This window comes from Theropithecus gelada, chromosome 7b (genome assembly GCF_003255815.1).
Source record: "Theropithecus gelada isolate Dixy chromosome 7b, Tgel_1.0, whole genome shotgun sequence".
NCBI classification, from domain to species: Eukaryota; Metazoa; Chordata; class Mammalia; order Primates; family Cercopithecidae; genus Theropithecus; species Theropithecus gelada.
In genome coordinates this window covers 41,571,358-41,597,948 of record NC_037675.1, presented here as the reverse complement: position 1 = coordinate 41,597,948, position 26,591 = coordinate 41,571,358, and positions in this window count along the sequence as shown.

Sequence of the window (26,591 nt, the reverse complement as noted above, 5' to 3'; positions counted from 1 at the left end):
AGCTAGCAGAAGGCAAGAAATCACTAAGATCAGAGCAGAACTGAAGGAGATAGAGACACAAAAAACCCTCCAGAAAATCAATGAATCCAGGAGTTGGTTTTTTGAAAAGATCAACAAAATTGACAGACCACTAGCAAGACTAATAAAGAAGAAAAGAGAGAAGAATCAAATCGACGCAATTAAAAATGATAAAGGGGATATCACCACCGACCCCACAGAAATACAAACTACCATCAGAGAATACTATAAACACCTCTACGCAAATAAACTGGAAAATCTAGAAGAAATGGATAATTTCCTGGACACTTACACTCTTCCAAGACTAAATCAGGAAGAAGTTGAATCCCTGAATAGACCAATAGTAGGCTCTGAAATTGAGGCAATCATTAATAGCCTACCAACCAAAAAAAGTCCAGGACCAGATGGATTCACAGCTGAATTTTACCAGAGGTACAAGGAGGAGTTGGTACCATTCCTTCTGAAACTATTCCAATCAATAGAAAAAGAGGGAATCCTCCCTAACTCATTTTATGAGGCCAACATCATCCTGATACCAAAGCCTGGCAGAGACACAACAAAAAAAGAGAATTTTAGACCAATATCCCTGATGAACATCGATGCAAAAATCCTCAATAAAATACTGGCAAACCGGATTCAACAACACATCAAAAAGCTTATCCACCATGATCAAGTGGGCTTCATCCCTGGGATGCAAGGCTGGTTCAACATTCGCAAATCAATAAACATAATCCAGCATATAAACAGAACCACAGACAAGAACCACATGATTATCTCAATAGATGCAGAAAAGGCTTTTGACAAAATTCAACAGCCCTTCATGCTAAAAACGCTCAATAAATTCGGTATTGATTGAACATACCTCAAAATAATAAGAGCTATTTATGACAAACCCACAGCCAATATCATACTGAATGGGCAAAAACTGGAAAAATTCCCTTTGAAAACTGGCACAAGACAGGGATGCCCTCTGTCACCACTCCTATTCAACATAGTGTTGGAAGTTCTGGCTAGGGCAATTAGGCAAGAGAAAGAAATCAAGGGTATTCAGTTAGGAAAAGAAGAAGTCAAATTGTCCCTGTTTGCAGATGATATGATTGTATATTTAGAAAACCCCATTGTCTCAGCCCAAAATCTCCTTAAGCTGATAAGCAACTTCAGCAAAGTCTCAGGATACAAAATTAATGTGCAAAAATCACAAGCATTCTTATACACCAGTAACAGACAAACAGAGAGCCAAATCAGGAATGAACTTCCATTCACAATTGCTTCAAAGAGAATCAAATACCTAGGAATCCAACTTACAAGGGATGTAAAGGACCTCTTCAAGGAGAACTACAAACCACTGCTCAGTGAAATAAAAGAGGACACAAACAAATGGAAGAACATACCATGCTCATGGATAAGAAGAATCAATATCATGAAAATGGCCATACTGCCCAAGGTAATTTATAGATTCAATGCCATCCCCATCAAGCTACCAATGAGTTTCTTCACAGAATTGGAAAAAACTGCTTTAAAGTTCATATGGAACCAAAAAAGAGCCCGCATCTCCAAGACAATCCTAAGTCAAAAGAACAAAGCTGGAGGCATCACGCTACCTGACTTCAAACTATACTACAAGGCTACAGTAACCAAAACAGCATGGTACTGGTACCAAAACAGAGATATAGACCAATGGAACAGAACAGAGTCCTCAGAAATAATACCACACATCTACAGCCATCTGATCTTTGACAAACCTGACAGAAACAAGAAATGGGGAAAGGATTCCCTATTTAATAAATGGTGCTGGGAAAATTGGCTCGCCATAAGTAGAAAGCTGAAACTGGATCCTTTCCTTACTCCTTATACGAAAATTAATTCAAGATGGATTAGAGACTTAAATGTTAGACCTAATACCATAAAAATCCTAGAGGAAAACCTAGGTAGTACCATTCAGGACATAGGCATGGGCAAAGACTTCATGTCTAAAACACCAAAAGCAGTGGCAGCAAAAGCCAAAATTGACAAATGGGATCTAATTAAACTAAAGAGCTTCTGCACAGCAAAAGAAACTACCATCAGAGTGAACAGGCAACCTACAGAATGGGAGAAAATTTTTGCTATCTACTCATCTGACAAAGGGCTAATATCCAGAACCTACAAAGAACTCAAACAAATTTACAAGAAAAAAACAAACAACCCCATCAAAAAGTGGGCAAAGGATATGAACAGACATTTCTCAAAAGAAGACATTCATACAGCCAACAGACACATGAAAAAATGCTCATCATTACTGGCCATCAGAGAAATGCAAATCAAAACCACAATGAGATACCATCTCACACCAGTTAGAATGGCGATCATTAAAAAGTCAGGAAACAGGCCGGGCGCGGTGGCTCAAGCCTGTAATCCCAGCACTTTGGGAGGCCGAGACGGGTGGATCACGAGGTCAGGAGATCGAGACCATCCTGGCTAACACGGTGAAACCCCGTCTCTACTAAGAAATACAAAAAAAAAAACTAGCCGGGCGAGGTGGCGGGCGCCTGTAGTCCCAGCTACTTGGGAGGCTGAGGCCGGAGAATGGCGTGAACCCGGGAGGTGGAGCTTGCAGTGAGCTGAGATCCGGCCACTGCACTCTAGCCTGGGCTACAGAGCGAGACTCTGTCTCAAAAAAAAAAAAAAAAAAGAAAAAAAGTCAGGAAACAACAAGTGCTGGAGAGGATGTGGAGAAATAGGAACACTTTTACACTGTTGGTGGGATTGTAAACTAGTTCAACCATTATGGAAAACAGTATGGCGATTCCTCAAAGATCTAGAACTAGATGTACCATATGACCCAGCCATCCCATTACTGGGTATATACCCAAAGGATTATAAATTATGCTGCTATAAAGACACATGCACACGTATGTTTATTGCAGCACTATTCACAATAGCAAAGACTTGGAATCAGCCCAAATGTCCATCAGTGACAGACTGGATTAAGAGAATGTGGCACATATACACCATGGAATACTATGCAGCCATAAAAAATGATGAGTTTGCGTCCTTTGTAGGGACATGGATGCAGCTGGAAACCATCATTCTTAGCAAACTATCACAAGAACAGAAAACCAAACACCGCATGTTCTCACTCATAGGTGGGAACTGAACAATGAGATCACTTGGACTCAGGAAGGGGAACATCACACACTGGGGCCTATCATGGGGAGGGGGGAGGGGGGAGGGATTGCATTGGGAGTTATACCTGATGTAAATGACGAGTTGATGGGTGCAGCACACCAACATGGCACAAGTATACATATGTAACAAACCTGCACGTTATGCACATGTACCCTACAACTTAAAGTATAATAATAATAAATTAATTTAAAAAAAAAAAACTGACAGGAGACAACAGTTATTTCAACAAGAAAATTAAGCAGACAATTATAGAAGTTTCCAATTAAATATAAGGTTAAAGAAAAACAAGAGAATGCAAGATATCCAGTCATATCTGTTTAATGAACTCTTTTCAGTTCTCTGTGGAAAGACAGAATATTAGGAAGAATAAGATACTTGAGATTTCAGAAGGATAGTAATTATGAGATATAAATAATATTTAATGCAAAATGAGTCAGTTTGTTTTAATCTTAACCAAATAATATATGCATTAAAATATGTTTCTTATTTTTATTGAGATTGCCATTTAATATTGATATCTAACATTGATTTGATATATGTCCATGGCTACCCATTGAGTGACGAGAAGAAAGATGGGTAGACTGTCATGGATACAGATTAGATCTCTCTAAGGTTTGGAAGCTCTCTAAGAAGTTACAAGGCTAAGGAAGTTTGGGCAAATTAATATCCTATCCACATAGTTCAATGAATTATTACATGAACTGAAAACTCCGTGATCACTATCCTATCTTCTTCCCCAAGGATCCAACTCTATTGGAATAAATCTTCTCTTCAGTCTTGAGGTGGTAAATGATTCTAATGAAGAACTAGATCGCAGGAATATTTTAAGGTTGGTGGGGTTTATATAGGCTTTTTTTCTTTCTCTCTAAATTTTTGTGTATTTTCTTTCACAATAACTAGCATGAGCTTAACTCATGCCAGATTCACAGGTGTTATTTTAATGTGTACATTCATACAACCTCATTTACCTAGTTACCAATAAACCAGTAAATATATTCATTCAATATTATATTTGTTAATAATCATCTGGCAGCCAAAATATTAAACAGCAGTTGCTTTTTATTTTCTTAGACTATAGCAAAGGTTTATTTAAGAGCACTTCCCCTTTACTTCTTAAACATCTGAAGTTAAGCCTCTGTTTTTGCTGAGGTAGTTAACATCATGAGCATTCATTTTAATTAATGAGAGTAAGAATCTTCAGTCGAATTTTCTGCCTAATCTTCTTTGAATCTCAGTTGTAATTTAAGTGAGCTCTTGGTCACAAATCAGGTTCAGTGGCTTTAGTATTCAACCCAAATAACTTTCCAACAAGTCATTTTCCCACTGAAGTTGTCACTGGCATTTTCCTCCCATTATTTATCACATCGTGGCATCCAGTCAAGAAAATTAAAAATTCATAAGCTTTGCTCTTATTTTAAGTCAACTTCAGCAACACAGGAAGTGAATTTAATAAATGCAACTCTTCTCTGTCAAGAACACACACCTAGATATGTGCATGGCTGTTGGAAATCCGCTCATCGAGGCTTTACCAAACCTCACTGTTGAAAACTGCACCCAGTATTTTTCTACATTGCACTCACTGATCTCTACCATGCTATTTGTATACTGATAATATACAAATATAACATATACACAGTTAAATATAACATATAAATACAAAATATATGTATAATTTGTTTATCCATGTATACATATACAGATATACATATTGTCTGTCATCCTCCATAATAAGTTCCATAGTAAAGGAGATCCTTTATTTTTCTATTGTGTTTTAATTTCTAGAGTAGTAACTAGGAAAATGGGACACTTAATACATATTTCATATGTTCTCAATCCACAAGATCTGCCTACAATACGAAAAATAGAATAGAAAAACTCTTACCACTTCTCTAAATTTAGAGCAGAACACTTCTCAGAGGGCAGGTATAATTATCAATCATGTTTAAAACCTAAATTCTTAAGAATGGCCTTAAGGCCATTTTCCCTTACCCTTAAATATACTATGCAGACTATTTTAAACCCCTAAAAGTAAGGACATATTAATATATCTAATATTATTAAGAATATATTGGCATCAATGCCAAGTCATCCATCTATTCAGCTATATATGAAATAACTCAGGCTAAGAGCATGTAACCTTCCTCATCTAACTCCAAGCCAAGCTATTATGCACTCCTTTGCAGACTTTTAAGGGGAACCATGGGTCCCATTAACCATTATCAGGATAGCTCAGGAAGTAGAGACAGGTACTTTAATGAGCTCCTTTATCTTACTTTTATCTTAGCAGGTAAAAAAAGATAAGCATTAGCTATCGAGTCCCACTGTTCTTTAATGATAACATTGGTTGAGTATGAAGCCACATTTTAATAGGGCTGACACACCTAATAATATGTAGGTGCTATATAAGAGCCTTATGTGGTTACCAGCTTTTCTTTCAGGCAGTTCACCCAAAAAAGAGTCAATCTTTTAACTGTTCTTCTCTTCTAGACGCATTGTATAAGCAGCTGTACAATTAGGATTTGAAATTTAAATCCAGCTTTTCAAAATATAGTCAATAATATTTCACAATTGAGTTCTTTTAGCAGTTTGTTGCATAATCAGCATGAAACCTAACAAAATTGTACACCAAAGAAAGTCAAAGACATCTGCCTAACTGCTTTATTGAGTGCTTGAGCAATTCCGTGGAAGCTTTTCCTGTATCACCTGTGGTGGAACAGATGTGGCTGCTGTGTGAAGCATATATTAGGGTTGTAGAATAACTGCTAGAAAGAAACTCCAAATGCAGAAATATATATTTTAGTTCATGAAAAGAGCCTCAAGGAATCCAAATCACTTTCTCCTATTATATAGTTATAGGCTGAAAAGAACACACCATGCAAGACAGATCTAGCTGAATAAGGATTTTATGTTGAAGAACTTGAATAAATTATAGTTTAATTTTTATATTTTTTATAACATTAAAATGCTTCATTTAAGGTATAAAACAGAAAGTCACAGTGATAGAATATTTTGTGTTGAGGGGATATTTAATTTTTGTTTTAGTTTTGATTTAAATGAATCCTTACCGAAAGGAATTTTGAGGGAATTCTGCAAAGTGCATTTTGTAATATGTTAAGTCATTAGAGTTCACATTAATCTTTAGTGCCTCCTCCGTAAAAAGATGAGATAAAGGGAAAAGTAAATGTTATTTTTAAAAGTCTAAAATAATAGACCGGACATGGTGGCTCATGCCTGTAATCCCAGCACTTTGGGAGACCAAGGTGGGTGGATTACCTGAGGTCAGAAGCCAGACACCAGCCTGTCCAAAATGGCAAAACACCATCTCTACTAAAAATACAAAAATTAGCCGGGCATGATGATGCGCGCCTGTAATCCCAGCTACTCAGGAGGCTGAGGCAGGAGAATCGCTGGAACTTGGGAGGCGGAGGTTGCAGTGAGCCCAGATCACTCCACTGCACTCCAGCCTGGGTGACAGAGAGAGACTTCATCTCTCTCTCTCTCTCTCTCTCTCTCTCTATATATATATATATATATAAAAATAAATAATAGGGCAGGAGAACTCTGTCTCATTGAAACCTTTGTATTCACCCTTGACATATCAATGGAAAGGGACTTCAGACAACTCTCTACCTCTGCCTTTACCACTCACTCAATGAACTGTGAACTCAAGGTTAGGGATAAAAAATTATCTCTGATAGGTTTAGGAGGAGGTACTGAGCCTACTGTCTCTTCTCTCCAATATCCATCTCAGAGAAAGTGCCTTCTCTGCTATTCTCTCCTTGCATGCTGAGCACTACAGAAGCCTGAAGTTGCTCAGTGCTGACTGAGACTGGGTGGGTAAGTTTGTTTTATTTAGTGGAGTCTTAGCCAGTCCAGTTACTTCATATATAACTTATGTCCTCAAAATTGGCTTGTGCATCAAAACAAAACAAAATAGATAAAACAGGTTAAAAAAGAAAAGAATAACTCACATTTTTATCTCTCAATTCCAAACTTCATTTAAAAAGTCATTTTATTTTAGAGTCAAGCACCATAGTCAAACACCTACAGAAAAGGTGTTCGAATTTTGAAAAAAGAACAATGTCTCTAATTACTTTTGTTGCTCTATGTTTATATTTATACTTACTTAGAAATGTAATTCTTCCATACCTTACTCAGCACAAATATTTCAAAAATATTGCTCTTTTGTTTCTAGGGGAAAATGTTTAAAATATCTTGCTTTAACAGAAGATCAAAGTACAGATAGGAAGAGTAAGGGCAGAATTTGCCTCTAAGCACTTTGGAAATTTGGGAGGCAGAGTTAGGAGAAGGAATACATGAGTCTGACTGGTAGCTAATTAATTTAGATAATGATAAAATGAACTCTATTGGGGGAACCCGCCCCCAGTATTTCAACATAGGTTCTTTCGGCCAGCTGAGAAATAAAGAGAGACAGTATAAAGAGAGGAATTTGACAGCTGGGCCGCTGGGGGTGACATCGCATATCGGTAGGATTGTGATGCCCACCTGAGTCTCAGACCAGCAAGTTTTTATTAAGAGTCTCAAAAGGGGAAGGGATGTAAGAACAGGGAGTAGGTACAAAGATCATATGTTTCAAAAGGCAGAAAGCAGAATTACTAGTAAGGGTCTAACAAAGATCACATGCTTCTGAGGGAACAGGACAAAGAGCAAAAGCAGAACCACTGATAAGTGTCCAACAAAGATCACAGGGCAAAGGGCAAAAGCAGAACTACTAATAAGTTTCCAATAAAGATCACAAGGCAAAGGCCAAAGCAGAACTACTAATAAGGGTCTACGTTCAGCAGTGCACCTATTGTCTTGATAAACATCTTAAATAACAGAAGACAGGGTCTGAGAGCAGAGAACCGGTCTGAACACAAATTTACCAGGGTGGAGTTTTTCCCCACCCTGGTAAGCCTGAGGGTACTGCAGGAGACCAGGGCATATATCAGTCCTTATTTCAACCGCACAAGACAGACAAGACAGACATTCCCAGAGTGGCCATTTATAGACCTCCCCACAGGAATGCATTCCTTTCCCAGGGTATTAATATTAATATTCCTTGCTAGGAAAATAATTTAGCACTATCTTCCCTACTTGCACATCTGTTTATAGGCTCTCTGCAAGAAGAAAAATATGGCTCTTTTTGCTCGACCCCGCAGGCAATCAGACCTTATGGTTGTCTTCCCTTGTTCTCTACAAATCACTGTTATTCTGTTCTTTTTCAAGGTGCACTGATTTCATATTGTTCAAACACACATGTTTTACAATCAATTTGTACAGTTAACACACTTATCACAGTGGTCTTGAGGTGATGTATATCCTCAGCTTACAAAGATAACAGGATTAAGAGATTAAAGTAAAAACAGGCATAAGAAATTATAAATGTATCATTTGGGAACAGATAAATGTCCATGAAATCTTCACAATTTATGATCCTCTGCCACAGCTCCAGTTGGTCCCTCCATTCAGGGTCCCTGACTTCCCACAACAGAACTCCAAAGTCTCTGAACTAGATGAAACTGGATTCAACATGAAAACCAAGGAAGAATCAAGCAAGTTTATGGGAGCAGGTCTGGCCTACAGATAAACACAGGGGAGATACATGGCACAGGCTTCAGTGTCTGACCTGGAAAACTCTAAAGAGTGTGGATGTCTTTTATAGCCTATCCTCTGCAAAATCATTTGGGCTGCTGGCCAGTAAGAGAAAGCACTGGAAAGCACATGAAATACGCAGGTTTATAAGGAATTCTGTCTAATAAATGAAAAGGATCTAATGGATTCCGAGGTGGTGCCCCAGTGTCACCTAAGAACTGAGGGAAGTACAAGAAATATGCATTTATTGAAATATCACCCTGGTCCAATCTGAGCATTTGCCCTTCTATTTCTTTTTCCTTTTTTGCTAATGTTATGCTATTTTTTTAACAGAATTTGTTAACATTGCAAAATTATATGTTTGAAATAAATATAAAAGAATTCAAAAGAATTTGTAGTCAATCAAGTGCAATTTAGATACCCAGTTAAAGTCGTATATATCAGCAATGACTATAGAAATAGATTTTCTAAAGAGTCTTAAAATAAAAGATTGTATCTTAATCTTACCTTTCTTCTAGTGATAGGTTAAATTCTAAAATACATCTATAAGAAATGATCTAAAAATTATTTTTATAATAAAATAAATAGACATCAATTTAATGAATAGTTTTACTTCATAGAGCAAACAAAATTTTACTGTTCACAAGTATAATGCTTCAAGTGTTATTCAAGTTTAGTCTAAGAAAATCCCCAAATCAGAAAATTTTATATAATTTGGCATGCAATTTTTTAAGTGTTAAAACAGGTTTCAAACAGTACTGTGCACGCTGAAAGGAGCCAGAAGTTTACACATTAATGTATTAATGATTACTTCCATTGTTGAATATAAATATAGATATTTTAATGTGATACTTTTATTCTTTTTTAGTAACTTTTTTTTAAAAAAAGAATCTAAATTATGGAGGGGGATGTGAGAAATCTTTTCTATAACAAAGGTGGAACCATTTCTAAATTACTGAGACATACTTGTCTGTTTCCTTGTTAAATGGCCTGTATGACACAGTGGATGCATTGTCCTAATAATTTCTTTCTGTCCTGACAAAACTTATACTGTAATTGCCTCCATTACAGAATTTTAAAATTTCATTTATTTTGCCACACCTACTAATTTTCATTTATATCACTATGTATCATATTAATTTCTTCTCCAAAGTCTAACCAGAATTTGTACCGTCATGTCGTTAATAGTTGTAAGAATCCCATAACAGTATTTGTTTCCAACCATCTGTAAAATTCATAGAATATTTAAATATCCCCAGCTGTTAAAAACAGCAACCCCATAAAATTTTACTAGGTAATAGCATCAAAATAGCTGATTTTATTCCTGATATGCCATTTTATTTCTAAACCTTTTGCCACACCAGGGTAGAAATATAATTTAACTAAACAACTTCTAATTTGAGCTTTCCTTTTCAAATACTTATATATTCTTCCTTCAAAAAGTACATGATAGGATATTGTTAGGGTTATATTTTGAGTTATTTTTAATAGAGTATTGGTGAAATTTAATTTACTAAAAACTCAACTTTTGCAACAATAGAATCCTAATAAAGTATGTTTCAATAATTTAGAAGTAGCTCAGATAAACTTCAAACTTGCTATGATTTCATCTCCAAAGCTAGTGACCTTAACGTTGATAAACAATATGAATCCTTTCAATGTTCAGTAAACCGACTTTTCAGAAAAACATTAACAAAATAAAATTCAAGTGATAAAGAAAATAGTTTTTCACTATCTGAATGGCTCTGGATACAAATCCTCGTTAGTAAACTAAAGAGTGGGAATCCTAGATGGGGTAAAACTTCTGATTTGTATCAGAGACACAATTTATCACAATAGAAGATAAGTTTCCAAGAGAACTTCAGAATGAATGACAGTTTTATATTGTTGCTTTTAAAAAAAAATGAAATTCTTTCAAATAACTTAACTGTTGTGTAAACAAGGTATACTCACATACTGAAGACATTTTATCACTTTTGTGTACAAAGCAGAACTGAAGCAGGCAGCATGAAATTAAGGTCAGAGTTAGATCTGAAATCAACACATGGTAATAACTGAATAGCATATATAGGATTTTTTTCTGCCTTTCAGGACAGAAAATCTCATTCTCCTAAGCCTCGCTTTTCATTATTTTGAAAGGTTTAAAGTTTTCATAGCATACAAAAATGATACAATATTTAAATTAATTTTAGTGTAGCATTATTTGAAGTAAGCACCCATTTAAAGTTAAAATAGATATAGGAAATCTGTTGCTACTGCACAGTATTATTTACTCAATTAGATGGTAAAATATGATTTATATATTCTCAATTACATAAGCAAAATTTGCAGAAGTCTTGACAGGGAAAATATTTTCACAAATCAGTTTTATTTCAATGAACCTAATTAGAAAAAATTTTAAAGTTCAAAATATGATTCAAAATGTACAATGTTTCACAATATTCTATCTTTCCACATAATTATTTTATACATTTTTAAAATTGGCATGTTACATCACCCTTCATTGTATATGACAGCAGGATTTGTTAACAATACTTAAAAAATAATATTTACATAAAAACAAATAGATTGGTAATAAGGTTTGGATCTGTGTTCCCACCAAATCTCATGATGAAATGTAATCCTCAGTGTTGGAGATAGGGCCTGGTAGGAGGTGTTTGGGAAATCGGTGCAGATCCCTCATGTCTTAGTGCTATCCTTGTAGTAGTAAGTTCTGGTGAGATCTAGTTGTTTAAAAGGCTGTGACTCCTTCCCCCGCTGCTTGCTCTCTTGCCACGTGAAGTGCCGGCTCCTGCTTTGCCTTCCACCATGAGTAAAAGCTCCCTGAGTTCTCCCCAGAAAACAAGCAGATGTCAGCACCAAATATAATGGTCTCCATCTGAGAGACTTTGTCTCCTCTGACTCACTTCATTTGAAATGAGATCCGTAACAAGACTTCCCACCCTTAGTGGCTCTGGTCACAATCTTTGCTATATAGGTAAATGTCTATGTGATACAATAAATGAATGTAATGCTTCTGATCACAGACTTCATGCCAAAATGGGCCTTTGAATTTCTCATGGTGTTTTATCTCATGGTCAGGTCTTTAATAATATGAAGAATATATTTTAAATTTTATTTTGTAAAGCAATTTTTATTATTATCAATGGATGGAAAAATTCCTGAATACCAAATGAGATCTCCTTAGGTATAGATATGTGAGAAGATAATTTGAAGCAGAGAATAAAAGAAGAGGAAAAAAATCCGTTTTGAGAAAAATCCTTTTGTTTATTCAGTGTGAATCTACAAAGAGATGAAAAATCCTTTAGTGCAATGAGAAATGACAGCGGTGGCAGAAAACGTGATGAGAGAGAGGAAAGGGCAAGCTCAGTGAGAGCCTTAGAGACTATGATAACCACATATGCTCCTGATTTCCTCCATCAGTAAAACCATCATCAGAATCCACACTACAGTTTGCAAATGGTTACAGAACATAAAGACATCAAAAAATAAGCAACCAATTTTATATTTATATATGATCCTCAAAATAATGAATGATTATCTAAATCAACATTTTCAAAGGTTAGTGTTCAATGCCCTAGAGCCATCAGCTAATGGGAAAAGGAGTTCATTATAGTAAAAATAGTTAGGAAACTCTTTATTTCTGTAACATTTGAATTACAGAAGCTTTACGTTTCCACAATTTATTTAGCTAATTCAATATTTTTTAAAAATCTGCTTTGGTTATTAAATACTGGATTATTCTTTTGCCTCTCTAGGTTTAAAGTTATTTATGTTTGATATTTGATGAATTTTCAAATAAAAAAACACTAAGAATTTTTATCTTTCTTTGGATTTTTTGTATGTGTTTATGAGTTGGAATTTTATTGAAGACAATATGTGGGAAACTGTGTCATCTGAATGGAGGCCATTGAAATCTTGGGAACAGATGTTATTTGCAACAGTACTCATCCTGAAAAGGTATTATCAGAGTGAGAGTTCTATAGAAAGTGTACAAAGTCAAGTTCATACAAAGTTTAATGCTTATAACAGACCCACTGCAGAGACTATTATCCATACTACGTGTTTATCTGAGTCAGTAACATTCTATGACCTTGTGTTTCTGTAAAATGAATAAAATACATCAATGTATGTTATAATTGTCCTTCTCTAGTATTTGAAGGTATAGAGAGCAATTGAACCATGAGAGTTGGTGCTTTTCTTATTTTCTTGCAACTAATATTTTAAAAATTATGTGTGGCAAGCTTGGTTACTCAATTCCCCATCACTTATTATTTATTATTAAAACACTTTCTTTTTTGTCTTCTCTTTGAGAAATGCTAAACAGGTGTGACCAAATCAACATGAATTTCAAAGTTTTAACTATTAAATTCTATGCTTTTAAAATATTTGAAATTATTTCAGAAAAAATATAAATTTTCTGATAATTTTAGCTTTTCTTGATTTGCTAATAAATTATACCATTTTGGTATGTAAGAGCACTGCAAGAAAATGACCTTGTCAAGTATTAATTTGAAAATTAAATAAGGAATTTGTCTTTGGAGGGTTTTTTTCCTTCTCTTGTATAGTTAAGTCACTGAAACCAAATGATTATATATTTTTGAATTATATTCTACCACACTTAACTTTTGCTAAGAGCAATACAATTAAAAAGTCAATATTTTAAAACATCATCCCTATAAGATATTTTGCCTGAACATTTATCTCTATTAGAAAAGCAATCTTTCTCTTTATATTCTTAGAAAAGATGCTTCACATTAGAACAGATCTAAAGAAATAAATGCCAAGTGTTTCTCATTCACTTTCAAAACTTCAATGGGGAAATAGATGATTTACTTAAATTTATCTTTGCAAAAAGGCTTTATGGAGCATATATTCACCTAAGAGCTAGGACTTGATACTTCAGACTATATGATTGTCGATAGCACTTGAAACCAGATTTCACTTACCTTCCAGGAAAAAGATTTTATACATTTTGGGGATGGTAAAGGCCATTACTATAAGTACAATTTCTCTATCACTAAGGTTAATTACCCCAAAAGCATCAAAGTAAGTACATTTTGTTATATTAAAAATAATCATTGAATAAGATTATATTAAAATACCACTAAGCCTACTCTTTATGTTCTCCTCTGCACAGAGACAACTTTTTTATTTCAATCTTTATGACTGTAATATATAGCTATGATTTGAATGACTGTTCTTCAACAAATTTTAAATTGTTCTCACATCACCCTTCTCATATGTTATTATTATTTTTCTCTAAATAAAAGTGTATGCAAAAATTATATTGCACTGTACTATTTTAAACTAACCTTTGGCTATTCTTAAATTCAGAATGAAAAATGACTGAAATAGATGTGTAATATTTTACAATAGTATATTTTGATAAATTATAAGAAATATTTTGGACATAATATCTTTAAGGTACAAGCCTATTAATAAACGGCTTCAAATAAAGTTCTGCAAAAACATTTTTGTACAATTTTTATTGTAAAAAGAAATAAGAATTATGTTTTGTGTGAAACCCATCTACATTGTTATAAAAGCTCTCGGCTATTTCTGAGAGAATCAACACTGAGAAGCCATTGAAAAACAGCTTGTTTCCTAGGGATACTATTTCTATCCCTAAGATCCCATCATTGGCCTTCTGCTATTGTTTAAATCGCTTCATTTTGACTTTCTCCTTTTCCTATTATGAATATATGTTGTAATTCAGGGCAATCTAATCATGTCTTATAGTATAAATCCTCATGCGTACATCAATGTAACAAATATATTTCTATCTTTTCCTCCACTGTGCCTCTTACTGACTTCAAAATTCAACAATTACACCTCAGATATGCCATGTTTAATGATTCATTTAAGAGTAACATAATGCTAGAAATCTGAGAATTGTTATAAGGAATTATCATTTCTTAATCACTCAAACGTTACAGTTTATGTCTTATTGTTTGTCATTCTGTGAGCTTCTCCATTTTATGCCATCTTTTTTGTGCACACTTCTGGAATACACAGCAGGCCTTCCTTATGCTTGCTTTAAGTGTCTAAAAGCCACCAAATAATTCACTCTACTTTCAGTTCCTTCCACTCTACAATTAATCTATTAAAGACTCCTAATACTCTATTTTAAAATTATATATCTGGTTATATTTTTCTCATAATAATAAAAAATAAAACCAAAGGTTAATGGGTCTCTAATATCCAGAACACGTATTTCAAGATCTTTAGTATAGCATAAATTGTCTTTCATATTCATGCCCAAAGCTAAATCTCCAACTGATATTGCTCCATCAGCCCTTTTCAGTTTAACCTTCAGAAAGTTCAGAATACTTTATATGTCTTGCTCTTACATCTCCTTATAGTTGATTATATTTTACTTCTATTCAATGAATATTTTATCTCAAAATATATTTATCTCTAAAAATATAACTCCACACTTCTCAGGTCATATATTATCTTTGCAAAGCCTTCCTTTTTTTTCATACATGGAATTAATTACCTTCACTGTACTTGCACAGCATTTTGTACATATCCCAGCTAAAGTACTCATTACATTATATAGTGAGTCAATTATGTTTTTTATTTGTGGTACCAGCATTTATGTGTTATTCATATTCATGGTTCATCACCCAGCATAATGCTTACCAAAAATACACATTTATTAAATTAAAATGTTTAAATATTTTTTAAAGCTCATGAGGGGTATTTTGACATCTAAGTATAGTTATTGTTTATATTATCACTTAAATGCATTCTGCATTACAAAAGAGGCAAATGTTTTTATTAAAGACATTTATTGTACATTTAGCTAATAAAATTATAGCTACTATCTGAATTATTTACTCCACCCCCCAAAAATTTATAAGTATGTTTGAAAAAATATTTGCTAAGTGATTTATTAAGCATTATAGGATTTTTCTCTATGCTAACAACGTCATTGTTGAGTGGGAAAAAATTGCCAAAGAGTAAGAGAAGGCAGGCAAGAGTCTCAGATAGAAATGATAGATTTAGGCTGAACATGCCTCTGATTAGAATTCTACACACAGGGAATATCTTAGTGGGCTGCCTTTCCTCTGAGGTCGTTTGTTCTTCATTCAGTTTAGGACTTCTGGCCTTAACCTCCCTGGCTAATGCAGCTTAACTAATTTGAAAGGAAGTGCTATCATTTTTATCAGCAAAACTATCTCCTTTTTTCCTCCTCATAATAAACTTAGGAGGACAAACCAATTTTTTTGTTTGTTTGTTTGAGACGGAGTCTCGCTCTGTTGCACAGGCTGGAGTGCAGTGGTGCAATCTTGGCTCACTGCAACCTCTGCCTCCCAGGTTTATGCCATTCTCCTGCCTCAGCCTCCCGAGTAGCTGGGACTACAGGTGCCTGCCACCTCGCCCGGCTAGTTTTTTTTTTGTATTTTTTAGTAGAGACAGGGTTTCACCGTGTTAGCCAGGGTGGTCTCGATCTCTTGACCTCGTGATCTGCCCGTCTCGGCCTCCCAAAGTGCTGGGATTACAGGCTTGAGCCACCGCGCCCGGCCGACAAACCAATTTAAAGAGTCAAGAACATGAATTATTAAGGCATGAAGTAGAGAAGAAAAGGAAGTAGCACAACAGTCCCTTGTTTCTAATTTTTAAATATTTACAAAATGTCTTCTCAAGCTTGGATAATACTAAATATACAGCAAAGCGATCTGCCATTTAATATACTAAGTAGCATTTGAATGTATTCCATTATAACTGAAAAATGCAACAGCCTTGAAGCAGTCCTGTCATTACAAAACTTAAGTTCAGATTCTTATTAAATACTTTAAATTTACAGGAGAGATTTCAAAAGAATAGTGCATTTTTACTAAGTTAATAATTATCTGAAAATGTGAACTTTAAGTTATAATTACTGAAAATGTTCAAGCTCTTTACTTTTTCTTATACTGTGGTATGCATTTTAAATTATTTTGTATTAACCTTTAAGTATAAAATTTTGAAAAATATTTGAATTTCAAATTTCTGTTAATGGAAGCCCAATATTTAAGGAGTTCTTCATCTATTTCATATTGTCTCATTACAGTTTTCTTTTAACAACAGAATGCATGCATCTTTAATATAATTTTGGTGAGTTTCACACCTATGGAACAAATGGCTGACTGAATGGAAGTAGATGTGCAAAGATTTCCTGTCTTCTAAGTGTGACCTTTAAAAGCAATTTGCCTCTTTCAGTTTAGTCTTAATGAACTAATTATCATATTACTTTTACTTTATAACATTTTCCTTTTTTATGCTTAATAGTAATTATATTTTCTATAGGAAGTTAAATGGCAGAGAGGAATAAAAGAAGAAAAAAATAACTTTACCACACTTCTCTAAGTCTGCTTTATTAAAGTAATGAATATCAGTTTCATGTGCATATATCCATACCTCTACTCATAAAATATATAGAGAGAAATATATTGTCTAAGGAGTTCTTATTTAATGTATGATGAAAATACAGATACAGAAAGGGGTAAACAAAAATTTACAACTCATGAATCATGATAAGCGAATACCCATATACCATTACCTAATCAAGAACTAGAACACTCTCTCCCTCCATTTGTTCAAAATTTTTTATAAAGAGAATAAATAAAGTGTTCAAACATACAGTAAGAAGAAAGGAATAAATGCAGTGCTTGATGGCAGAGTAGGATGACTATGCTTAATATAAATATATTGTACTTGGGTGATAGACCCCCTAAGTACACTGATTTTATAACTGTGCATTATATACATGTAACAAATTTTCCCATAAATTTGCACGAATAAAAGGACAAAAAAACAGAACACTGATTGCCCCAGAAGCTGCCTCCTGCCCTAATCAATCACCATGTCTAGCCACATTCTAATTCATCACTATGCTGATTTCCAAGACTATTATTTTTGCTTTCTATAATGATATAAGAGTTAAGAAGAAATCATTTAGACAGATAGTAAGGGTATGGGAGTCTTGGTAAGGCTTTTCTTTTTAATGAAAAGCAGCCCCAAATCATTTTCTAATAATAAATAGCCTGTAAAGTTGAGCTGCAGACATAGACGAGCAAGCTGGAAGCTTGCAGAGGTGAGTGTTGGTAGAAACTAGGGACTAGACATGTTCAAGATGGCAGTTCCATTTTCCCTTCTCTTTGTCAGCCATGTGTACTGTAAGGAGCAGACAAGATGGCACTGATCGCCTAGAAAGCCCATTTGTGTAACAAGATTAGGGTGGGGCAACCAGCCTTCCCCAAACACTATGTAAACATCATACCTGATTGAACCAATCTGTGAGCCCTATGTAAATCAGACATCACCTCCTCAAACTGGACTATAAAATGCAGCACAATTGCCACAAGCCAGTCCTTTCTGCTTATAGGCCCCTTTCTCTATAGAGAAAGTTGTTTGTCTTTCTCTTCTCTTCTGCCTATTAAACCTCTGTTCCCAAACTCCTTGTGCCTGTCCATGTCCTAAATTTTCCTGGCATGTGACAACAAACCCCAGGGTATATACCCTAGACAACATGGCTGCTTCATATTAGGGATATCATCCAGGATACCGAGGTACAACGTTTATCAAAATGATGAGTAGAAGAGCAGACTTCAACTCTGTCCCTTCATTCTAAGGCTCTTGGCCTCCATTTTAGAACCAAATCAAACCAAATACTGGGCCCCCTTCGGACATTTAAAAACTTTTCACATGGTTGCCAGCCTTACAAGACTTGGTAGACGAGCTTGCTGGGGTGAGCATGGAGAATGCCCCAGTAACCATGGGTTGCTGGGCATTTTGGCCATGTTTGAACCAGCTTCCCTTCATGGTGGACTTAGCTGTCATGTGGGACTGGAAGAAGTCCTGGGGCAACCGAGGATTTCTGGCCAGGGCTATCCCTCAGTGTTATCCAAAGGCTTCTGGATTGATCCCAGTCTCTGACTGCCCCAATTGAGTGTCGGCAACAGGATCTCCAAATTTTCTATCATAATGTCCTCTTTTTCTGTCTGTGACCATCATAGCTCTTATCCACTCTGTGTATGCAATGTATGGGAAGTTTTACAGTTCAGGGAAGTAATCTTGTTTGGCAAAGATCAGGGAATATTGTAGTAACCAGGGATATAGCTCAAGGGAAGGCATCTTTGTGATTTTCTAGGAACAGAGGGTTCCCCCCTCAGGTGAAAGTCTCTCTCTCTGTCGTTGGTCCAGAGAGAACTGGCACTTCTAGGTCTCTCTCTGCCCTTGGTCTGGAAAGCACATAACATTTCCAGGTCTCTTTCTGCCCTTGGTCTGGAGAGCACATGACCTTCCAGGTCACTCTCTGCCCTTGGTCTGCAGAGCTCATAGCATGTCAAGGTTATTCTGCCCTTGGTCTGGAAAGCACATGGCATCTCAAGGTCAACAGCATAACCTAGTGGAATAGGGATCCTCTCCACTGTTGGTTCTTTAACAAAACACCCTAGCTTCCCAATTCCTCCCTTTATTGTGCCTGTCTACCAGATACCAGACTTTATGCTGTTTCTATGAATTGGAAAACTCTACCTTCAACAATTTGGAGTAAAATATTCTCTGGAACCAAATTTTAGTCTCAATACTGTCCTATCAGCAGGAAAACAACCATTTAGTCCCTACATTCTTTTAAGGCACCTATTCTAACTGCAATTAGAATGGTACTTAATTAGTAAAGGAATTTTAAGTACAGAAGTTAACTGGAATCATCCACTAATGGTAAACCCTTTAGCATGGGCCATAATATAAGGGTATAGAGCTCAAACCAGCACTTTCTCCATTAAGAAGGAAAGCACAACAGTTGCCCAAATGCAATTGTTACAAAGTCTCTCCTGAGATCCATTTTTCAGGGAGCCACACAGGCCATACAAGTCTAGGAAGTCAAAAGGAAATCACAGGCAGAAAACTAGAGTCACATAGGTGAGGGTGACTAAAACCCATCACTTAGTTCCTCTGGTTCCATGGCTGGAGAAGTTACACTCACAGCCATGAGAGGCACATTTAACAAGGTGCTGGGACCCCAGGAACCATGGAGAGAAAACAGCAGTCAGGGGGACACCCCCACTCTCTTCCTCTCCACCCTGGGACACATCAAAAGGAAGGAGACTAAAGGGATGCCTTTTTCTCAATTCTCTTTATCATCTTTGGCCTGTTTTCCTCTGGAGTGCATCCTGAATTGGAGGTACTCCTTTGACTCTGAGACTTTGAAGAAAAAGCAGCTCATTTTCTTCTGCACAAGGACATGGTCTTCTTACTATGCCTTAGAAGGCATTACAAAATCAACCCAGTCCTTTTATCAATCATGTCAAGCAGGCCCAAGGGGAATGATTCCTCAAGACTAGAAAAGAAACTTCTGGAAGAACCATCTGAGAATTCCTCTTATTTGGGATCACCTCAAGTTCCCTTCTCATTGCAGGACTTGAGGCAAATAAAGGGAAACTTGGGCTTATTTTCTGACCACCATGATAGGTATATAGAAGTTTTACAAAAGTTAATTCAGGTGTTTCACCACACATGGAGGGATGTCATGCTTCTCCTAAGCCAAACTCCAATAACAGCTTAAAAGCAGGCAGCTCTGCAAGCAGCAGAAAATTTCGGAGATGAACAACATGTCTCCTGTGGTAGACCAAAAAGGAAGAAAAGAGATAGGGAAGGTGAAGAAATAATGGAAACAACATTCCTGATAAGAAAGGGAGCAGTTCCTCTTAACAATGCTAATTGGAATCCTAACGATGTGATAGATGAATGGAAAAGGAAACACTTTTTAAGGTACATATTGGAGGGCCTATGAAGAACTAGGGCAAAATCTATTAATTACTCTAAACTGTTCCATGATAGATCAAAAGCCAGATGAGAATCCCAAAGCCTTATGGAAAGACTGAGAAAGGCAATAATAAAACACACCTCCTTATCTCCTGAATCAGTTAAGAGACAACTCACCATAAAGGACAAGTTTATCACACAGGAAGCTCCCTATATTAGAAGGAAACTACAGAAACAGGCTATAGGAACAGATAGTATTTTGGAGAACCTCCTGAGGGTGGCCACCTTGGTCTTTTATAATGGGAACCAGAAGGAGAGTCAGGAGAAAGAAAGGAACCAAAAATGGTACAGTGGCTCTAATAGCTGCTTTTCAGACTTACAAAGTCCAGGAGATGCTATCAGTGTGGTGAGTCAGAGCATTTTAATCAGAAGTGCCCAAGCAGCAAGAATAAACCACCTCAACCCTGTCCAGCCTGTGGTGGGAACCACTGGAAATCATATTGCCTCTGGAGACAAAAGTCACCAGGTTCAGAACTGGTCCTGTAAATGGTCTGACAGGAATGATGCCCAAACCCCTGGCTCCAGAGGCTGAAATTGCCATTATAGCAAAGGAGTTCTGGATGATTCTGGAAATGGAAGGAAGGAAGGAAGTTCAACCTCCTTAGAGCCATTAGAGTCATTCTCTCTCTCTTCTTCTCTAATCCAGGGATTCCCTCTTCCCATAGCATGACCATGTGGGTCATCTCAGGAAAAACTCTAATCCAATATTTTTCTCAACCCCTTAGCTGCAGATTGGTATACCTATTATTTACAAATGTCTTTTTCTTTTTTTTTTTTTTTTTTTTTTTTTTTGAGACGGAGTCTCGCTCTGCTGCCCAGGCTGGAGTGCAGTGGCCGGATCTCAGCTCACTGCAAGCTCCGCCTCCCGGGTTCACTCCATTCTCCTGCCTCAGCCTCCCGAGTAGCTGGGACTACAGGCGCCCGCCACCTCGCCCGGCTAGTTTTTTGTATTTTTTAGTAGAGACGGGGTTTCACCGTGTTAGCCAGGATGGTCTCGATCTCCTGACCTCGTGATCCGCCCGTCTCGGCCTCCCAAAGTGCTGGGATTACAGGCTTGAGCCACCACGCCCAGCCACAAATGTCTTTTTCATCATGCCAGAAAATCCACTCCTTTATTAGGTAAAGATATTTTAGCTGGCATGCAGGCCAGCATCTTTATAGCCCCAGGACAAATGCATTGTCTCCTCCTGGTGGAAGTTAATATCAATCCAGAAGTGTGGACAAGGCAAGGAAAAAAATAGGTCAAGCTGTAATCACTAAGCCAGTCCAGATCCAACTTAAGAACCCCACTTCTTTTTCTAGTAAGAAACAATACCCCCTAAAGACATAACCTGGGAAAGTTTTAGAAGTTTTAATTAGTAACCTGAAGATGCAGGGCCTCCTCAAGCCCTGTAACAGCCCCTGCAACACCCCACTATTAAGAGTGCAAAAACACAATGGGGAAGGGAGACTAGTTCAGGACCTCCACATCATTAATGAGACCACAGTCTCAATTCATACAGTAGTACCTAATATCTATGTCTTGCTGACCCAAATACCTGAAGAACAGTCTTAGATTTAAAGGATGACTTCTTCTGTATACTGTCACATCCTGACTCTCAATACCTGTTTGCCTTCAAAGAGTCTTTAGGTCAAACCACCCAGTTAACATGGATGGTGCTGCCTCGGGGATTTCCAGATAGCCCTCATTTGTTTGGACAGGCATTGTTTAAAGACCTAGCTGAGCTTTCCCATCTTCAGGTCAAGATTTTGCAATATATTGATGATATACTGTCCTGTGCTCCAACTGAGGAGGTTTTTTATGAAGGCACTGAAGCTCTGCTTAATTTCTTAGCTGACAGAGGATACAAGGTTTCCAAAATCTAAAGCCCAGCTTTGGAAAACCTCAGTGAAATACCTCGATTTACTGCTGTCTGAATGAACCAGAGTATTAGGGGAAGAAAGGTGATATGGTCTGGGTGTGTCCCCACTGAAATCTCAACTTGAATTGTATCTCTCAGAATTCCTCCATGTTGTGAGAGGGACCCAGGAGGAGGTAATTGAATCATGGGGGCCAGTCTTTCCCATAATATTCTCATGATAGTAAATAAGTCTCATGAGGATTGACTGGTTTACCAGGGGTTTCCAGTTTTGCTTTTTCCTCATTTTCTCTTGCCACCAACATGGAAGAAGTGCTTTTCACCTCCTACCATGATTCTGAGGCGTCCCCAATCGTGTGGAACTATAAGTCCAATTAAACCTCTTTTTCTTCCCAGACTTGAGTATGTCTTCATCAGCAGTGTGAAAACAAGCTACAGTAAATTGGTACCAGGAGTGGGGTGTTGCTGAGATATATGTGAAAATGTGGAAGTGACTTTGGAACTGGGTAACAGGCAGAAGTTGGAACAGTTTAGAGGACTCAGAAGAAGATAGGAAAATGTGGGTAAGTTTGGAACTTCCTAGAGACTTGTTGATTGCTTTGCCCAAAATGCTGATAGTGATATGGACAATAAAATCCAGCCTGAGGTGATCTCAGATGGAGATTAAGAACTTGTTGGGAACTAGAGCAAAGATGACTCTTTTCACGTTTTAGGAAAGAAACTGGCAGCATTTTGTCCCTGCCCTAGAGATTTGTGGAACTTTGACCTTCAGAGAGATAATTCAGGGTATCTGGTGGAAAAAATCCCTAAGCACCAAAGAATTCAAGATGTGACTTGACTGCTGTTAAAGACATTCAGTATTATAAGGGAAGTAGAGCATAAAAGTATAGAAAATTTGCAGCCTCACTATGTGATAGAAAATAAAAACCCATTTTCTGGGGAGAAATTAAAGCCAGCTATAGAAATTTGCATAAGCAGCCAATTTAATCTACGCACAATGTCTCTAGGCCATGTCATAGACTTTCACAGCAGCCCCTCCTGTCAGAAGCCCAGAGGCCCAGAGAAAAAAGTGGTTTCATGGGCCGTGCCCAGGGTCTCTGTGCTGTGTGCAGCTTATGGACTTGATGGCCTTTGTACAAGCTGCTCTAGCCTTGGCTAAAAGGGGCCAATGTACAGCTTGGGCTGTGTCTTCAAGGGGTGGAAATGCCAAGCCTTGGGAGCTTCAACATGATGTTGAGCCTGCAGGTGCACAGAAGTCAAGAACTGAAGTTTGGGAACCTCCATCTAGATTTCAGAAGATGTATGGAAATGCCTGGATGCCCAGGAAAAAGTTTGCTACAGGAGTAGGGCCCTAAGGGAGAACCTCTGCTAGGGCAGTGCCGAAGGGAAATGTGGGGTCAGAGCCCTTACGCAGAGTCTCTATTGAGACACTGCCTAGTGGAGCTGTGAGAAGAGGGCCACCATCCTATAGACCCCAGAAAGGTAAACTTAGTGACAGTTTGCACTTTGCAACTGGAAAAGCCACAGACACTCAATGCCAGCCCGTCTGTGGAGGGAGGGGAGTACCCTGGAAGGGAGGCTGTACCCTGCAAAGCCGCAGGGTGGCAGAGCTACCCAAGACCATAAGAACCCACCTCTTGCATCAGTGTGACCTGGATATGAGACATGGAGTCAAAGGAGATCATTTTTTAGCTTTAAAATTTGACTGCCTCGCTAGATTTCAGACTTGCATGGGCCCTGTAACCCCTTTGTTTTGGCCGATCTCTCCCATTTAGAATGGCTGTATTTTCCCAAGACCTGTAGCTCTATTGTATCTAGGATGTAACTAACTTGATTTTGATTTTACAGGCTCATAGGTGGAAGGAACTTGCCTTGTGTCAGATAAGACTTTAGACTGTTAACTTTTCGGTTAATGCTGAAATGAGTTAAGATTTTGGGGGACTTTTGGGAAGGCATGATTGGTTTTTAAATGTGAGGACATGATATTTGGAGGGGCCAGGGGTGAAATGATATGATTTGACTGTGTCCCCCTCCAAATCTCAATTTGAATATTATCTCCCAGAATACTCAATTTGAATGTTATCTCATGTTATGGGAGAGACTCAGGGGTGGTAACTGAATAATGGAAGTTGGTCTTTCCCATGATATTCTCATGATAGCTAATTAGGTTGATGAGATCTGTTGGGTTTATCATGGGTTCCTGCTTTTTCTTCTTCCTCATTTTTCTCTTGCCACCACCATGGTCTTTCACCTCTCGCCATGATTGTGTGGCCTCTCCAGCCATATGGAACTGAAAGTCCAGTTAAACTTCTTTTTCTTTCCAGTCTTGGGTATGCCTTTATTAACAGTGTGAAAATGGAATAATAAAAAAGGAATAAGCCTATTTTCTCCTTTTGCCTCCCCCAAACCGTCAAGCAACAAAGAGGATTTGGGGGCATTACAGGATTTTGCAGGCTATGGATACCTGGGCATGGTGAGATAGCTTGTCCTTCATATCACCTCATAAGAGAAACTCAAGTGGCTAAATCTCATCTTCTAACCTAAGAACTTGAAGCTCAAAGGGCCTTTAACTAGCTAAAGCAGACCCTACTTAAGGCGCTGGCTCTCAGCCTCCATGTAGAAAGGTCCTTCAATCTGTATGTATCAGAAAGAATGGGAATGGCTCTAGAGTCTTAATGCAGGCCCAAGGACCAGCTTAACAGCCAATAGGTTACCTGAATAAGGAATTTAATTTGGTGACTAAAGATTGGCCAGCATGCCTCTGAGCAATTGCCATACTGGTCCCAGAAACCTCCAAATTAACTCTGGGAAAAGACTTAACTGTTTATACCCCACATAATGTGGCAGGATTACTGTCCTCTAAGGAAAGCCTATGGTTAACAGACAGCAGCCTCCTTAAATATCAAGCTCTACTGTGAGAGGGTTCCATCATCCAGTTAAAAACTTGCTCTCACTTAAATCCAGTCACTTTCCTCCCCAAGGAAACTGAGGAACCTGAACATAATTGTGAACAAGTTTGGTACAGACCTATGCAGCCAGAAAGGATCTCAGGGAAACTCCCCTAGAAAATCTAGATTGCACCCTCTTCACGGATGGAGGCTCCTTTGTAGAGCAAGGAGTTCATAAGATAGGATATGCAATGGTCAATCTGAAAAACGTTATTGAAAGTACATCTTTCTCTCCAGGCACAAGTGCTCAACTAGCCAAACTGATAGCCCTTACAAGAACACTTGAGTTAAGCAAGGTAAAGGTAGCTAACATTTACACTGATTCCACATATGCTTTCCTAATTCTCCATGCTCATGCTACCATTTGGAAGGAAAGGCACTTTCTTACTGCCAATGGATCTCCTATAAAATACCATCAGGAAATTAACAGGTTATTATCCTCAGTTTTCCTTCCACAAGAGGTAGCAATGATACATTGTAATGGACATCAGAAGGAAATAGATGAAATAGCCAAAGGAAACAAGCTAGCTGATCAGGCAGCCAAGTCAGCAGCAAGGAAGCCTCACAACATCAACACACTTGAAGTCCCTCCAATCTGGGAAGTCCCCATAAGAGAAATCGAGCCTCAATATTTCCCCTGCAGAAATAGAATGGGCCATTTCTTGAGGGTATACATTCCAGGCCTCAGGATGGCTACAGTCAGAGGATGGCAAGCTCCACTTGCAAGTCTACAGCCTGTGTAAATTCCTCGAATTTCTTCAGCAAGCTTTTCACTTGGGAAAACTTTTCAGGAGAGAACTTACTAAGAACAGTAAAACAGTTGCTAATGCTTGTGAGGTTGGTCTTAAAAATAATGACCTGAACAGGTGGCTCCTTCCTCCTCAAACCTAAATGACGGGAAACTATCCAGGGGAGGACTGGCAGATAGACTTCACCCACGTGCCAAGATAACAGACATCCAGTAACTCCAGATATGAGGTAGATACTTTCACTAACTGGATAGAAGCATTTTTTATGCCATACACAAAGGCCTAGGAAGGGCCCTATGCTGCTCTTCTTCCAACTCCCTCAGTGATAAAAGTAAAGGTTTCAACTTCTGAATACATCATACTCGAGTCAAAGCCTGGAAAGCTGAGAGAGCAACCTCTGACAGCCCAGAGAGACGTCCTGGATACTAATGTGAAGA